This window comes from Hermetia illucens, chromosome 3 (assembly GCF_905115235.1).
Source record: "Hermetia illucens chromosome 3, iHerIll2.2.curated.20191125, whole genome shotgun sequence".
Taxonomy (NCBI): Eukaryota; Metazoa; Arthropoda; class Insecta; order Diptera; family Stratiomyidae; genus Hermetia; species Hermetia illucens.
In genome coordinates, this window is record NC_051851.1 from 86,074,417 (window position 1) to 86,091,701 (window position 17,285).

General features: G+C 42.4%; 1 protein-coding gene across 1 annotated transcript in view; it reads right to left on the reverse strand.

The window, feature by feature from the left end:
- Positions 1-16,321, reverse strand: part of LOC119650737 (nucleolysin TIAR-like) — a 360,280-nt gene extending 343,959 nt beyond the window's left edge. The window contains exon 1 of the mRNA XM_038053800.1: positions 15,459-16,321. The gene's annotated coding sequence lies outside the window, so the exon portion shown is untranslated. The remainder of the gene's footprint in view (positions 1-15,458) is intronic.
- Between the last annotated feature and the right edge of the window lie 964 nt (positions 16,322-17,285).

The window sequence follows — 17,285 nt, forward strand, 5'->3', positions numbered from 1 at the left end:
TTATAGAAACCAAAGAGTTCTCCTCTAGTAGCCCTTCCACCGCCTGGCAGAAAGTACTTTTCGGGCCAAATTCAACAAGGACTATCACCATACGTCTTCACGTTCTACCCCGCTGTCTTCAAGTTTGACCTTATAGCGAATCTCCCTGAGAACTTCCGCAAATGTTTTGCTTTCCAGCGATATATTGAGCTGATCCAGCGGTCTAGCCCCCATTTGTTTCCTTGTCTTTTCATGTGGTAATCCATCATTCGTATCCTCCTTGACTTTGAGCGGAAGATTTCGTAAAGGCGTGTCGTATTGTTTACTTTTGTTCCTGGAGGCTACTTGAATTATTTCTCCTACAGACTTGTCTTCCTCATTCCGCTTTTTCCTCTGTGTGCTTTGCGTCGAACTATCTCCGGTCCGTTTAGCTCTTACGGTGTTCGCCTGTTTTTACCTGCTTTTTAAAATCCCCCGTTGTTGTCCATATCCACCTGCAGAAGGAAATGACGTCCAGAAACTCTTCTAGTGCCATCAGCCCGTTTACCATGCCTTTGCCGATGTTTTTTGAAGGAACGTTGAATACTGCACACACATTTCCTGATAAGTCTCTTTGGCTTCAGTAAGGGTAGACGACTGTGCTTCCGCCAGCCTCACGTTCGAATACACTGCTCAATTTGAACGATTTCCACTGGGCTTTTTTACCAGAACAAGAGCACTGCCAAATTCTCGAGATGTCCTCTCCGCACTGCCAGCTGCATCGTTTTTCGAAACTTCCTTTTCTTCGAGCGTGCGCATTCCGGCATCTTGTCATGTGTTTCAATCCTTGCTGCCTAAACCGCTCAACGCTGTGGTGGGCGACGCATTTGCAAACTGCACCCAAACTCAGTCAATTCTCCCTCCTTTCCTACTACTTTCCTATCTATCTATTTTGTAATTTGTGTACTCAATAGAAATTGTACCGGGGTGTGTCCAACAGAGCCGACCGCAATAGTCAAGGATAGGTGTACCCTTGGGGAAAAAGCCCCTACCTCAGTTCCCTGACGCCTGACCAACGCTTAACTGATCCCAGAATTAACGGATGGATCAGTGCCCGCTCGGGGCGATACGGTCTAGTAATATCGGTCTAATCCACACTACCCGATCAGGGTCCCGAAGCAACTGCTCCTGATACACGCCACAATTAAAACCTTGGCGGAGCCAGGGTCACCACATCGACGTGGCTCTCGGTGACTCCCACATGTCCCGACGAGTACCGCGAGTTTCGCTTTTTGCTGGGAAATTTCTCAACTCTACTACGTAGGACGCAGGTCTGCTCTCACTTAGGGGATTAGAACTACTTACTCCTGGGTGATGCCCCCCGTATCGTCAGCGACTCGTTAAAGATCCCTTAGGGTCAAAATATTTATGATATGTATTTCCTGAGCTGGCCACGGCCTCATCAGAAAATGTATTTTCTTCAGTATATGGACCAGAATCTGTTATTTACGTAACCTTTTAATTTAGTGACTGAATTCCTCAAGAACTTTCGATGATGAAATGCATCGCAAATGAGCTCTTTGGGCCTGCAATTAAATACCTCTCTAGATGTATGTTAACAAAACAAAGTCTCGCTGCTATAGCTAGATCACTTCAACAGTTTAAGTGCGCTGCTAATGGAGCTGAAGCACAATCTCTTGAAAAATACGATGATGAGATGAAAACTTTCTAAAAGTCCAAAAGGCAATCTGGAATCCATAAGCCTATTCACGATAAAAATAGACTTTTCTTGACCCAGAGTGACCTTCTCAATAAACTCCACCTGGATGTATTCCAAGAAATAAAAAATATAGCCACTTTTTCTGGTATGGAGACTCCTCTTAAGCTACGCGCAAAGTCATGTATTGAATGCATGGGATTCCGCAGTTTAGATACGTCAAGAAAATTATGTCATCAGGTGCCCATGCTAAGAAGTGAACAAGAGACTTAAAAGTTCACGAAAAACATTTGACTCGCTCCAAGGTTAAGTTTGGGGGAAACAAAAATATTCAAAAATTCAAGAAAAGTACAATACACCCACAAAACTCACCATATACTCTTCTCCGCTAATATTAATTGAATGTCCTGACTATCTATTCAACTATGAATCTACATTATTAAGCATAATTTGTTATTTTCTCGACATGTTATGTAGAATCGTAACACGGGTAGTGCTTACTTTCTAATCAATAGTTGGTTGTAATTATGACCATCACAGCTTTCGAATAATCTAAGTACTGGTCATATTGTGAACTACATAAGTGTATGGAAAGGTTGCGTACTTTGAAAAAATAATTGTGCTGTATTGCCCTTTATTGATAGGGGTATATTGCTTCTGAGAATAGATAAAACGAATTACCATAATAATGTCTGAAAAAGCTTTTATCAAATTAACTGCATTTCAGAATTGTTTTTTATACTGGTGGGTCAATAAGAATTATTTGAGCGCAATTAGGTTTAATACACATCTATTTTGTTATTCAGATGAGAGAAAAGATAGAGCACATATAGTATGACACTGGCTGGAAAATGACTACAGACTAGACTAGACTAAATTTCATTTGACACATGAATCATCTTCAGGACAAGCTACAAAAAGTCCCCGACTTAAATTCGATGGAACTTCCAGCATCCATAAATTTATGGCAATACCTGACATTTTCTGTCAAAAAAATTTTCCAAACAGAACTATAGCTCGCATGGTCACAGATCCCCGGGTCTACACGATAGAGCACATAATCTGGAAAACGTCTATTGAACCAACACCCATAGATCTGCTATGCCCTGTCTCCACCTCCACATGGTGGTCACTGGGAGTTATTTCTTAACGAAAATCTGCAGGGGGAGAAGGACGAAGGGGAGTCACACAAGTTGTACCAACTGATCCTCCAGATTGGAAGTTGAGCAGGGCTGACTACCCCACCCGGAAAACTACACTCTGCGAAGCCACAAAAAGAGCCTCCGACTGGATTGGAAGAGGTTTTACAACGACGGACAAGGCCTATTCCAGCTTACAAAAATTCTTCCGTCCGAAACGTCTCAACATACGATGAAGGCTCTAATGTCCAAGACAATAATCTTCCCAGTCCTCATGCTTTCCTCGGAGACCTGGCCTAAGAGCCCAGTGAAGGAAAATTGTGAAGAGAGAAGATATTTTGGTCCCCTACAAAAGAACCAACGATTCCATAGCCTATATAAAGATAAAATGCATAAGCTAGTCCTGAATAGAATCCGGATCAATAGGCTACAGTATGCGAACCACCTAATCCGCATGAGTGGAATTATTCAGCTTGAAAAGCCCTCGTAGAAAATAAGGCAGCAAAACCTATCTCTTTAGTAAAACATGATTTACTACTGAGATATTAGCAGGTTGAAATATTAGAACCTTCAAAATCGTCGCTAAAATCTTCGATATCAATCTTGGTTTTTCGATGTTTCCGTGGAGGACGCAATTTTCCACAACTGACACTATACCTGCATAGGAAAAACCAATACTCAGCATTGAAAGTATTATATTTTTTCTGATTAGGGACTACATCTAACACCTTAAGGACGCAATAATCAGTGTCCAGATAGCTGAGTGGTTAGAGCACAAGGCTGTCCTACGGAAGGTCGCGGTTCAAATCTCACTAGTGGCAGTGGAATCTGTATCGTGATTTGACGTCGGATAAGAGTCCACTCTGCTGTAAATGAATACCTGAGCCACATCAGGGTAATAGTGTCAGGCATGTGCTGTGATGTACCGTTACGGTTTTGAATGAAGTGCTCTAACAAACTTCAAGGCCCTGATCCAATTGGATTGTTGCGCCAACGATTATTATTATTATTAATCAAAAGAGCATCAACGAAAATTGGCGTACTTTGGAGGAGGAACCTCAAAAACTGGTACAATCACAGTAATTAAAAAAATAAATTTGGAACTGAAGAGATCCAGCGTTTTATCCTCATCCTTTAAACTAGTACACTAAGAAAATTAAATTTTGCAAAACCGCATACAAAGTGTGGCAGCCCATCGTTAGAGAGAAGATTTTAGCACTCATTCAAATTCGTAGTTTTGACAATCAGATTTGCATTTACCCCCACCAAATTTGTATTTTACGAACCAACTACGTATTTTATCCAAGAAAATTCAAACTTGACCGCAACCCCAAAACTGAATTTTTATATGGCTGTGATTCACCATTATATGAGGCATATCGCGTTAACTTTGCTTACGCGCCACCGTTCACGATCTGTTGAAATACACTTCAGGTCGACCCAAGGCTTCCCGAGATACTTGCACTCCTGCTCCACTGTTCGGTCCGATCGCTCCCTGGACCGACCCACTCGTCTAACCAGTCTAACCTGAAATGCAGATAGAAAAAGTGCGACTACCCAGCAGATTGGGAAGCTTGGCTTTTCTGCAATTTTATTCGGAAAGAATCAGCGTTTCAAGGTTCTTGAAAAAAGATGTCATGGCCCATTGCAATCCTCCCCATCCTCGAGACAAAATAGCATGAAGAACTTCACCCATATCGAGAGGAATTAATATCAGTGTCAAGTGTCAACTCTGGCGGACTCCGCTCACTCACATTCCCATGAAATTTAACCTAGCTGCAGCATGTGACATTTTGCGCCGTGATAATGGATGAGAAGTCGTTAATGTCCTTTACGGCACCTCGGAAGGTTTGCGACCAAATGCAAGCTCTTCGGTGATGCGGTGTACACTTCTGAAATCATTACGTTCTTCGGCATCTTCCGCTTCCCTGACCAGCGCAACAAAAAAACTTCTCTTTTTTCGCAACGGAAACCAGACTTACCAGGATTTCGCTCGGTATCGGCCTCTTCTGAACTGCATGTAATTGCTCGTAGAAGCATCCTTCTTGGCAGTCTCCTTTCATGCATATACCACTGTACAATTGTGATGCCTTTTAACCTAGACTGAAATCTTGCAGTCACAATCCTATTAGAAACCGGCTAACAGATCAACAGAGCGCATCTGGCGGTACCCGTCAGAAGCAACCTGACACTGAATTCGTATCTACCAACACCTTGCTTTCCAGAATACAAAAGCACATTGCCGCAAAGTTGAGACGAGTACTGTCCTATATCGTTGAATCTCTCACTCGAGTTGGAGAAACGAACATTCTGGTGACCCTCGATAACGCCTTCGAGGAGCGTGTGCACATCCCAGAAACTAATCATAATCCGTTTTGACAGCTAAAGGTCTCTAACGTGAGGTCAGTCTCTAGAGCTTCCAACTGTCAACTTCTTCGAGCACTTATTCACAGTTTTTGCATACTCAGAAAAGCGACGAGGTTTTGATTGCGCTCCAAGTGGAAACCTCATTATTAGCTGTGTCAGCATATCCAATTATTAAGCATTTTCAGAAGTTCCTTTCAGTTAGGGCGTTCAAACTTTCAACCGGTTCATTTGAGGTCGCTCCTATCAAGAAGCTCCACCTGCTTCGGCTCCGGAACAATTCCTGTAGGATGAATTTCGGTCCGATTATTTACCTTTATTGGCTTCATCTTGGGAATTTGACAATGAAAGCGCATTAGGCAGGGGACGCTCAATGTAAGCGCTGCCGAACGAGAGCTTATCATCCAAAATTACGCCAATGTCTCGCGTAAAGCTCCGATATTATAAAGGGTGGCGGCCAAATGTCACTTGCTAACGTTTAGTGTTAACTTATTTTTAGAATACTAGCGAGCTAGGATAGATATAAAGGAGAACCTAAATAAGATAAAAAATCATCGGGGTAAAGCAAGCCGACAAGGCTTTTAGAACAGGAGGAGAGGAAATATGATGTTAATTCTAGGCAAGTGTGAGATCACCCGTTTGTATAAAGGGACAATGCGAACGTCCTTTCACAAATTAGGAAGATGAGATGGAAGGAAATTAATTGTGTGAATCGACACAAGCTATTCCTTCCAAGACTTAGTTATTGGTGACTTTACTGAAGCTATATTTTTTATGCAGGGTTTCAGGATAAGAGTGCAGGGACATGGGAAAGGGTGCGACGTAAGAAGATAAAGATTAGTGAGAATGGTACGAAAAGAATAGAGGATTTCTTCACAATTTAAAGGCATGAGGATGAGATCCCAGTTGATGGTCGCTGAGGCTGAATTGAAACCTTTAAATTTGGCCCTCCGAAAGTTGAACTTAGGAAAAGCAATGCACAGGTGGAGAAGGATGGAAGCGGTTACTGGGTGGCGGTGGAGAACCAAGGACGTTAGGCCAGCGAGCATAGAAATATTAAATCCACCACAAACAATGAAGAAGAAGGAACGGAAAGCTACGGTTAGGAGACCTGAAAATTGAAGAAGAATTCCTCGTTCAGGTAAGAGAGACTAAAGAGAGCAAACAACAGCAAATGGACATGCGTTAGGTAGAGAAGATTATGAGGAACAGGTGGGTTTGGAACGGAAGGGAGACTGTACAACGATTAGGACGGCTTCGCCAATTACCCTGCCCAAAGCTGCGCCATCTCCTCACATCGAAAGAGCGAGCATTTTGTCACATCCAAAAGAGCGAGTAGCCTCCGAGGAGCTCAGAATCCCAACTGTTTCATCCATCGAGGTTGAATAAAAGTAGATGAAAAATTGAAACACAAAAGCTTGGTTCATAGACCTCTCATATTTTGTTAAAATCGTTTAAAAACAAGAAAGCTATTACGCGACCGGGAGAGCCATCCTTCGTCAGCTTCACATACAAGAGAGGTGACGGAGGTAGGAAAATTTGGTCCTAAAGTAGTCGCGGATGTGAACGGGAGAAGCCAACCTGGGTAGTGCTTAGCTGACAACATTACCTTCTGATCGGAATGTCTTTTCGGTTTATTTAAAAAAAGCCAAACTTTGAAAAATAATGTATATTTCAATTTTTAATCCGATGCAAAATTTTCTCCATATTCTCTTAAATACTGCCACCGTTCCGGTGAAATGTTTTACCGTACAAATGATGTGGACGAGAAGAAATCCGTAATCGGTTCCTTTCAAGTGTGTTCTTTGAACAACCCCTTTCCTTTCAACAGAACAGGTGAAAATCTGGAAGTGCAACGTCAGGGGAGTACGAGGGTTGAACCAAATCCAAGTTCGATCTAATATCAAACTGAGGCTGACAGTTTCTCTTGAAACTCACGATACTTAGCACGAGTATCTCTCCCAAGACTCTTTAGTGAACTAAACTTACTACATTGAAGGATGGAGAAGGGCCAAATTCCATCCGAAATATCGAGGAGTCGTCATTGGTTTTCCCATCGCAACGGCTCCGACAAATTCAATACTGAGAACTCGTAAATTTTTAACCAAACACTCGATCACTGGTCTTTTCCTCTTAATGATCTGACTTTAATCGTTGTAACACCATTGAAATAACCGTGAATCAAGCCGCTTTGTCAAGAAATGCGACACTACTGACGTAGTACACTCTGCACGGTTAGCCATGCACACATTGCATTTTTAGATATAGGGAAGGCGTTTAACCGAGTACCATACGAGCTCAACTGGTATGCTCTCCGGCAACATCTAGCACCAAAAGAAATCGTGCGCCGGATCAAATTGCTCCACAATGACCAGAAAAGTATAGTACGAAGTGTAGCGAACATATCAAAACCGATTCATCTCTCTGTCGGCCTTCACCACGGAAGTCTTTGTTCTTGTTATGGAGACTCTTACACGGGACAACTTGCGCCTGGCGCCCTACACACTTATGAAGATCATATTTTCCCAGCGTCAAATTGCAAAGCTGGTCTCGAGCAGCTTATCTAAAAATGGAATGATCACCTCATGCAGCACGGTTTCAGGTTTAATATAAATAAAACAGAATTTTTGACAACCGATCCCCTTAAAACAGGACTGAGCGATTTAAATACCCCGGTGTTCAAGCGATTTCACCGGATTTTCTCCAGCAGCCGCATCTTTGGAGCTAGCCCCATGAAACCCAGTCTGCCTGCGCATTTAACCTCTTCCGTCGTTACATCACATGCTATGCAAATGGCCTGTTTGGACATCACGAGATTCTTTTCCGCCTTTGCATCAGCATGTTACATACCAAATGGTATATTTGGCCTCGACATGACTTTCTTCCGTGTCAGCAGTTCGCAGCGCAACAGCAGGTGTCGATTTGTCGCCGACCACCAAATTTATAATAACAAACAAGTGTTATTGTGTTGTGTACAAGAACACTTTCAAAGCAATGTGTAAACACGGAAGGGTCAATCATAGGTGATTTTAAGAATAACGTTACTTTTACTTTTGAGTTGTGAACAAGCCTCTGAACAGAGCTAAAGGGTTCTATCCGAGAACACTTTACGCGCGGGAATTACTTTAAATCGCTTTTGAGATTAATTAAGTAAAAATTATTAATAAGAGAGAAATAGAATATTGTGATTAGAAAATAAAGGTATGTTGAAGTGGAGTCGCGAGTGTTCTCATTTACTTAAGCCAAGCAAATCAAGTAAGTATTATTTCTAACCCCTTTAGTGTTTTCTGTTTCAGTGGTGTTTGATTACCCCATCGTTCCGAAGTTAGGTTTCGGCAACCCGGAACGAGAACAACCACGGTCCTCTAGTTAAACATCCAGGAGCTAGTGCGCGAGCTTGGCCAACGCCAAGCAGGGTAGTTCACTGGAAGAGGCCGTTTAGGAGAATGCTGAAACACCCGGATCAATGCTATCAGCCAATAGAGAACAGTCATCACGTACTAGCGGGTAACTAGTATTCTTTGTGATAGACGTATCAACGAAGGTCTCAAATCCCTCAATGGTTCTGAGAATTGGCCAACTATGAAAGCTATGAACGGCGTCTCCCGATAATGAAGACGAAGATGTTACGCTGGATTAGTGGCGTAGCATGGCTTGATCGCATCCAAAGTAAAGATATTCGCGATCGATATGGGGTTTCAGTGTTCTTAGAGGCGTTTTCGATGGTGTGGTCACGTAATTCGCGCTAATGAAATTTTAATTGTCAAAATTGGTCTAATCAATCGATGGGAAACGGCCAAAAGGCCGGCCGAAACAACGGTGGCTTGATACCCTGGATAACGATTTGAAAGCTCACTTACGAACGGGACAAAGGCAAAAGAAAAAAAAGATACAAAACATCATTTGGAAAGCCTCCTGATAATATGTTTGATGAACAGAGAGATTTCGAATGGACAAGTTCCACGATTGGGTATAATTAACTACGGAACAAATGTTTTTGAATGCTAGCACCGAACTAGGTACGTAGCGGCCATCTTTGTCGGTTCCTGGCAATGTACAGTGAGAATGTTAACTTCGTATACTATATAACGATGATTTGAAAATTGTTAAAGTAGTCCGAAACCAACCTGCTCTCGGTAGATAAAACTTTTGTAGTGTTGCATCATACGTTGCAAGATTATTTAGAGTATTATTTTTGCGACTGCAGGAAGCCCCAAAATGCCCCCAAACGATAATCCAAAATTCCGACGATACTCCCCTATTTTCGCTCATTCGGAAAAATATCGTATTCCTAAGATTTGCAAATGAGTGAAAGTACGGACTCTTTCAGGAACAGTTCTGGCCGGGAGACCTTAAGGCGGCTTTACTCCATTTGAGTGCGCTGGTGGCAAAGATAATTTCGACAGAGCAGTTTGCATCCAAATGTTACGGTGGTTGCTAAATCAACGAGAAGTAATGAAACTTCACCGATAATTTTATGAATGAGACTCGAAGATGAAAAGACCACCCTTAACATTATTCATATGACCATGGATAGCTCCAACGAGTGACGCTTAACCACTTCACGCACCAATCAACAGAGCTTTCAGCTCCTTATGTTTATCAATCCACCTGCACTTTTTCGCAGTCAGGCAGTGTTTATGACGTCCTTTTAGTTGTAGCCGACAAACTCATCCACACAAGAAGTTGATGTCAGAGCAGTATTTATCGGCGCAGGAAGAAAGTGTTTTCCACCGCAGCGACGGTAAGCAATCAGACGATGGTTGCTTTCAAGGTCGATGTCAGCGTTCGTTTTGTTATGAACATTTGGGAGGCAACTTCTCAATTTACTGCCGATAGGAATATGTTTGATCTGGCTAGATGTTTGTTGCCGATAAATCGAACCCCAAGCCCAGCTCTAGACTCGAACGGCATGCCACGATGACGAGCCGGTCAAATTTACAGAAATCTACAAATCAACAAATATATAGTTTTCTGAACTTCATGGAGTTTTTCGCTCAACAAAAAACATAATAACAAACCAGTATTAACTTTATTTAAGCAGATACCGCTACGGACAGCATTTTTGGCCTGGGTACAGATTCAGATTTTTCGGTTTGGTAGTTTCAGAGAAGAGAATTCCCCCCTTTATGACTAATGTCGAAATGGCTTGGGAAAGTACTAATCGAAATCCTCGCAATCAATATAAAGCGATGTTATTCACAGCATCTGTGGACGTTTACAGTTCCAACCTTCCCACCAAATTTCGTGTCAAGAGGCATAACCCTTTTTGAGAAAAATGGATGTTACAGACAGATAGACTGACAGACAGGTCTAATCATATACCTCTCTGACTAATCTGAGTGGAAGTGTGACATGTATAAGGTGAACACAAAAAGGCGACCTGTTGCTAGAGCTTAAAGCGGTGTAAATAAGAAAAAAATCGGTGGTGATCGAGTGCAATGACCTGGATGTCGTCTCAATTTGCGCTACAACCAGCCAGCGTCATTCACGTCATTGCTGAATAAACTGTCCTTCAATGCGATCCGCTACGACCACAAACCGGTGACTTCAACACATGGGTAGAAGAGTGTGGAAGCAGAGAAAACAATGCGACACACTTGAATGTCGTACTTACGAACTCTGGGGAAGTCAACACGCGTCAGGGGGAAAATTAGACTTGCAGCAGCATGTCATTGAGGACTACACAGACAGGAATCCTCAAGCTATATTTTTCCAAACCTCGCATAGGAATTACATGAAGGCGTCAAAGAGAACAATGATGCGCTTGGCAACCAAGAAAGTCGATGCAGAAATATTCAAAAAGGTGATTCTGGAAGAGACAATGTTATTGGGAAGCGCACAAGAAAAAGTTTCACAGGTCATGAAAAAAAATGCAGCAACTGCCTTAAAGCCGGAAGACATTCCCAGCGCAGAAGAAATGAAACTGGATTCACGTGAAATACGAAAACGCAAAAAAAATTGCAAGTCATCGTGAATAGTTAATCCGATAATTTTAAGCGAATGTATACCGAAGCTACTTGTCCTAAGTTGCTGCAAAACAGTGACCACTCTCTTCCCAGAAGATGTGAACTATACAAGTCTTCCTGTATTACATGTAAAATTGGACGGAATTCCAGCATTGGTAGAAGAGGAACTTCTGGATTCTACAAGGAAATTCATTGAAAATGAAACCCCAGGGTCGGATAGAATCCCGATTATCGCCCAAAAAGCGGCAGCCAAGAAAGCGCCAGCTATGCTTGATCAGTTTTTTTGGTGCATGCCTTAAAGATGAAAAATTGCCCGAGCAATGGAAGCTATAAAAGCTGACACTTATTCCGATGCCACGTAAGCCACTGGATAATCCCCCTCAAATCGATCGATATGAACGGTCAATGCCGTTAAAAGACTACTTGAATGAATAACATAAAATATGCTGCTCGCCACTGCACAAAAGGAATGCGGTCTTTCTAACAAGCAATTTGTATTTCGTCAGTCGAAATCATCTGTTGACACAATCAACATTGTGACTAATATAAGATGGCAGTGGTAAATCCAAATGTAAACAAGTCGGGAAACCGAAAGCTGGATGCTTCAGGTATGAAGGTCATGTCATGTATATTTTATACATGTATATTTTTTATAAGCTCATTTGAGTATGCATTTGTCATATGCATATACTTTGTCAGATATCCACTTTCCTGTGATATTGGGATTCAAAGCCTTGAATTTGCAAAAAACCGACAACTTTGAACTATTATAATTTTGTTAGCAATAGTGTGATTTCCACCAAACTTGTTGGGAACATACTTATAATCTATATTGCCTTCATTCAGTATGAACTTAAAGGGGTTTTGCCACCAATTACTAGAAATTATAGTAATATACTAGTATTAACTTTATTTGAACAGATATCGGTACGGAGGTACTTCGGAGCCTAGGTACCATATAATTGCAGCTGCTCGATTTTTTTTCAGATTTTCCAGTCGGGTAGTTTCTGAGGATGCGCCCGTTAAAGAAATAATCACTTTGGAGCCTCCGCACTCCCCACCTATTCGACAAATCTCAAAACTAAGACCAGCGTAGGAAAGTACTAACCCAGATCTTTCATTTGATATTAAACGTGACTACATTTTGGTGAAAATAACATTTACACCCCCCTTTTGCATGTATAAGGACTCTCCCTTAAATTCGACCTAGAATGATGCAACTCACTGTATGCGTGACCGTTCACAGTTCCTACCTTTTCACCAAATTTAGTGTCAATCACTATTATCATCTCCTAAGGAAATGCGTGCGACAGACAGACAGACAGTAAACGGATTTTAATAAGGTTTTGTTTTGCAAAATGGAGGAAAATCATCGAGGCACTTGTCAATCTACATGGTAAACACATTGAATGCATTGTTGTCGAATTTCGCTTGGGGAAAAGACTATACTGCTCCTCGGACGATGGGTTTTGTCCTAGGTCTCCCCTTGATCGAGTATTGACGCTACACCTTCCTAACCGCGTGACAACCATTGGCTTCGCGGATGATATCGCGAAAACAATAGTTGCAAAACGCCTAGACGAGATCGAAATCCCTAACTCCCAACCATCGCTTAAATACTAAAATAACCATTGACGGAAGTCTTAAATTCGAAAAAGCACATTGAGTGTGCACCAACTAAAGCGTCTTTCATTGCTGTAACCATCTCGAGAATACTACCGAATATTGATGGGTCAATTCAAACTCGACGGCTTTTTATTTCAAGAGTAGTAAGTTTCGTACTACTCTGCCCACCTTCAGTTTAGGCAAGTGGAGCTGAAAAGTAAATAGAACCGTAGGAAACTGGGAATGGTGTATCGATTAAGTGCCCCCGGTTAATGCAGCCCACATCACGAGAAGCAGCATATGTATAAGCAATGATTTCCCCATAAACATCTTGGCAAATAAAGATCGACGCTGCGTCTCCACGACAAAACGAATCCAATTGGGGTATCTAGCGTATTTCGACGGCAGCTGATTAGGTCGAAATTTATCGCGGCGGCAAAAGAGGTGGAGTGAGTCATAAACTAATCGCCAGACACACCGCGTCATTCCTCACATTAAAAGATGGGTTGTCGAAGTCGAGGAAAATTCAACTACGAGCAAACGCAGTTCATAAGTGGACATGGAGATTATCGTATTTACGGACATAGATTTGGTCAAGACAAGTCACCATGCAGCCAAAGATGTGACAACGTGGTCATGTTGTATTTGATTGTCCTGAGTTTAGTGCACACGGAACAAGGCGATCGCAGACAGACGCTTAAAACGCAAAAATATTGTGAAGCTCCTGCTGGAGTCAACGGAGGCTTGGAAGTAAGTTTTAAAAGTAGCTTCGGCAGGAAGAATTCCGAAGAAAACAAGAAAAGCTGAAGAAGGCAATGAGCAGCATAAAAGAACTGATCCGGCTTCGTGACACAATACTTTATAGCAGTCCTATGGAGTAGAGTGGAAAGGGAAGGAGGTGGTTTTAGTAGGTAAGAGTCTAGCATTGGGTTTTGAACCTTTTCACTTTGCAACAATGTAACACAAAAACCTTGAAACAAGCTGGGACGTAACTGTTGAGACCTTATGTACTCTGCCACTTTAATAAAACCTGAGCCGGGAGATAACATGTGATACAGGAGCACGATATGACTAACGAATTCAAAACTTTTGAAGAAGTGGGGGTAAATTGTGCGGACGCCTTTCCTCTCATTTATGTGCTCAGTGAAAACTTTAGTATACGCCATTAACGCCATTAAGATGTTAGAAGCAAGACGGGAATATTAGACATAAACCAAAAGAGTGATATGGGCCTGTAGTTTTCAGCCAATGAAAGGTCGCCTTTTTGGTGTAGAGGGATGATATGTGCATCCTTTCATCATCAGATAAACTTTTGTTGAACATCAGCAATCAGTACTTACCGTCCGGACCACAACAGTCATTAATATCAATATCCGATGAAAAATCCCCCAATAGTGGGATTCAAAACGAGAAAGATGAGACATAGGGTGAAAGAGTATCGAATTTATTGATTAGTTATAGAAAGGCGTGGTAGATGTAAGACCTGATAAGGAATGATTCCAGAGAAGCTCATTTGCAGAATTGGAAGGGCTTAAATGCAGGTCGCTCGGGTCGAATTTGGATTTATACTATGAGCGAAATGGGATATCTAAACAACTTATGACACCAGGAGGAGAAAAACATGGGGGAACTTCCCATAAAGTCATGAAACGCTGAGACAGTCTGGTGCGGTCTAATCAGCTAAGAAAAGGAACTTATTTAGGCTTAGAAAATCTGCTCTCTGGAAGTAGAATTTTGGAATCTTAACTACGTATCGATTGTACGATTGACTTACATGGAAATCGACACCCAATTTTGAGATAAACCGGTATCGGAAAAAGCTAGGTTGCAAAGACGGCTATTATGCTTGATTGTAAGGTGGAGCATAAATTCATCAACGCTTATTTAATTTGGACCAGGATCTTACAGACAAGATCCTACGGCAAATTGATTCCACGGACGCGAAAGCTTAACTTTATCTATAAATTGCATCGGCTGTCACTAAACTTTCCAGAGTACAAAAGCATAGTGCCAGCTCATATCGCCGAAATTCTTACTTAAGTTGAAGAAATAATGCATCCTGTGGGCTACTGTTGTCAGATTCCGCAAGCACACCATAAGCTCTTGGTTTGAGAGGTCAGTTCCTATCCTGTCGATGCTTCGGTAGAATAGATTCGAAATTTTCGGGTTGCTAGTTCACAAGGATCTGCCCCTTTTAGTCGCCTGTTACGAAAGGCCGATAATAAATTACTTTGAGCGTACTCTTAAGCCCCTAATTAATTTTGAAAATTTAAACAAAGTTGGAGTATTGTCGGAAATTATGAAGATTCAGACTTATGCACCCTATAAGCAGTTTGGTTTACTTTTTCACTTAACTGAATCTAGGATAAAACCTTATAATTTTTGAGCTAAAAAAATGTTCAGCCGGGTATGGAGGGTGTGCCCAATCTCTCGTTATTAAAGAACATCGCAGTAGCAACTATAAGCTCGAGAAAACTACGCAAAATGTAGAGAAAAAATGTTCAGCCATCTTTGAAATGGAAACTTTAAAACAAACATAACCTCTATTTGCAAACGTGCGCGCATGAGCGTACGCAGAAGCAATCCTTAACGGAAATTCCATTCAAATTACCGTAGGGAAGCCAATTCATCATTTCCGTAGATGACAGTTTGATTCGAAGCAAATCAAAATACACATTCGCCACAAAATTTACCTAGAATACTTACATCCCTCAACTAACTGCAATGTTGCGTGCGGAATTCACATCAACTGAGTGCAATCAATACATCCTGGCGTACATGCAATATTGCCATTTATAAGGATAACGACATTAGCGATGCAGTTAGTTTGTTCACCATCAAGTGTAATCCATACAAATTATGCAGCAAATTTGAAAATTCCGCACGATGAGGGATAGTTACGAAACCGGATCCGGATCTATTCCGCCCTGGTCATAGCACAATCACATCAATTATCCGAAAGCATGCACTTCTCCGCAGGTTGTTGGTGCCTCCACAAAACAGCACCCAGAGTGCGGCTCAACAGCTTGTGTCCAACGGTTGCGATTGTTGCACGCGGGGTTGTTTACTGCAGCGCAACACCTACACCTAGCGCCTCACACAACGCCGCAGCACTGGCATCCTGAAGGGTGCAAAAGGGTTGTTGACTATTTATTTAAAATTCGGGATTTTTAACAATTGCAACGCAAGTGCCACTGCGGAAGTTCTATGTGCCGCGAACTCACACCCCGTATGGCTCGGATCCGGTTCCGGACGCACACCGGAACCACCCTACAAACACGGCTTTACGCAGTAGCGTGCCCCCCGACGTTTCCTACGACAGCAACAAAGATCAAGGGGCCTAATTAACCCGTTCACGACCGCGGCACCCCTGCCTGGATTTTCCGCGCGCACCACGTCACTCAGAGCACAGCAAAACGCATGGAAAATCACCTAATGGAACTGATAGTGTGCAATCTCGTATACACCAAAGCCGATTTCGCACTGAAGCAATGATTGCTTTTAACGGTCGCTTCAAGTCGTCGTTTTTGACGGAAAGCGTAGAACGAACCGTTTAGCGTATAGCGTGCAAGGCAATAGCGTACGGGAGCGTGCAGCCCCAACGTACACACAATTCTCCGAGCTGCATAGACACACACTCGTAGTACAGCAGCAATGCCATTCCGCACCAAACGAAACGACCTTCCTACCCAGCTAAAAATACCCGGCCCAGCTATCTATAGAAGATTATCCATAGTCAGCCACTACAGTCCCTACGTGTTCCGTTGCGTCCCCAAAACGCTTCCCAAGCACGGGACAAAGAAATCGTATGCAGAACCCTCTCCCGAAGGTGACGTAGAATGGAAGGAAAATGTCATCTACCTATGCTCCTACAGCTTAAAGAGTCTCATCTAGACTCCCAGCACAAAGCCTCTTCTAGCCGGGGAGTCCCCAAAGGCCACCCGGTAAATCCTTCGCAAGGCGCCCGGTCGCGGGCGGCAAGAGGTAGTGATTCTTTCCTTCGGAGCTCCCCTGTCGACACGAGTACACACCAATGGGACATTAGCGCTCTGTAACAGGGGCGGAGCTGCACCGGGAAAACTGGGAGGCGCTTCTGTTCAACTAACTCGGAAAATTCGATTTTCCTTGTACAACTTGTGCTTGGGCTTCTCGCGTGCAAAAGCAAATGAACGGAAATTTATCATTGATTTCTGGCACTGCACTCGAATATTATTCGCCTGCATCAGAAAGGAAAATGGCGACTTGAACCAGTAAATCTTAATTTCGGAAAATCCAGAAAACTCTCCAGTAACCGAGACTTTTGATTCTGGAATTTGTCTGCTTTATTGGCCTTTAACCCGCGAATTAATTAGGCAGATATGAATGCTGGGCGTTTAGCAGAAACAGACTGAATTTTGGAAGTATAATGGACTCCCTATTTTCTCGAGGACTTTTCCTCGTGAAAATTTGCTACACTATATTGGAAAAATCGTGCCCCTTGTCGTTGTTTACGAAACAACACCACTGGCTTTTATTTACACAACATGTTTCGTG